This window comes from Octopus bimaculoides, chromosome 19 (genome assembly GCF_001194135.2).
Source record: "Octopus bimaculoides isolate UCB-OBI-ISO-001 chromosome 19, ASM119413v2, whole genome shotgun sequence".
NCBI lineage: Eukaryota > Metazoa > Mollusca > Cephalopoda > Octopoda > Octopodidae > Octopus > Octopus bimaculoides.
In genome coordinates this window covers 27,377,861-27,379,134 of record NC_068999.1, presented here as the reverse complement: position 1 = coordinate 27,379,134, position 1,274 = coordinate 27,377,861, and the positions used below count along the sequence as shown (strand labels likewise).

General features: G+C 41.5%; 1 protein-coding gene and 1 pseudogene across 1 annotated transcript in view; both read right to left on the bottom strand.

Annotated features, from left to right (window-relative positions):
• The window catches only part of LOC106867946 (buccalin), a 91,451-nt gene that overhangs the window by 60,827 nt on the left and 29,350 nt on the right, over window positions 1–1,274 (bottom strand). The window lies entirely within an intron of this gene.
• LOC128250196 (5S ribosomal RNA) lies at window positions 337–455 on the bottom strand (annotated as a pseudogene).

Sequence of the window (1,274 nt, the reverse complement as noted above, 5' to 3'; positions counted from 1 at the left end):
TATTCTATCGGTCTGTTTTGCCGAACCGCTAAGTTACGGGGACGTAAACACACCAGCATCGGTTATCAAGCGATGTTGGGGAGACAAACACAGACACACAAACACACACACACACGCAGACACACACACACACGCAGACACACACACACATATATATATATGAGGGGCTTCTTTCAGTTTCCGTTTACCAAATCCACTCACAAGGCTTTGGTCGGCCCGAGGCTATAGTAGAAGACACTCGCCCAAGGTACCACGCAGTGGGACTGAACCCGGAACCCTGTTGTTCGTAAGCAACCTACTTACCATATAGCCTCTCCTACGCCTATAGAAATGGAATGCTTACAGCATCTAGGTTTCCCAAGCGGTCACACATCTAAGTACTTACTAGGCTCGATGTTGCCTAACTTCGGTGATCGGACAAGAACCGGTGCTTTCAACGTGATATGGCCGTACGTCAATTTGCAAGTAAGTTTCAACTTTATATTTCTGACGCGACTCTATCTTTCTGTCTGTCTATCTATCTATCTATCTATCTATCTATCTATCTATCTATCTATTTATCTATCTATCTATCTATCAATCCATCTATCTTTCTTTCTTTCTTCTTACCTATCTCCCCATCCCGTTCTGCTTCCTTCTGTTGTTCTTACTTCTCCCCTTTACTGCTATACATATCTCTCTCTTACTCTTCCTCCCTGTCTCTCGTCGCTCACCTTTGTTCCACTTCCTCCCTTTTCCTCCCTCTACCACTCCTCTTTGCTCACATGTGACCTGTGGTCACTTCTTCCTTTCTCACCCCAGCCAGCATAAAGGGAAGACGAAACACCTATTTCTTCGTTCAGCTTCGTCATATCACTGCGTTCAATATCTCATCGTGTTTGGCCCTAAGGCCTTTTAATGTTGTTTTCACTGTCTAATTTTTCCTCTCTTGGTTTGTGTTTGCTACCTTGTTTAGTGGGTTAATCCATTACTCAGGAAGAACTACTCTAAGAGTGCGTCCTGCATTATCTTCGAAACGCCTAGTTTAGAATAGAGGCAGCTGATGAAGGAATAATTCCATAAGTAGCTTGTCTGTTTTCCTATGTGTTCGTTCTGTTGTCTGTAAACAAAGTCCGTTTTTTTTATTCCCCGTTCACTTTTCTGACGTCCTGTACCCGGATATGCATCTATATATACATGTAGATGTAGGTATGAACATATATGTATGTATACATGCATATGCTCATATGTCATTTGTATTATATATATATATATATATATATATATATATATAT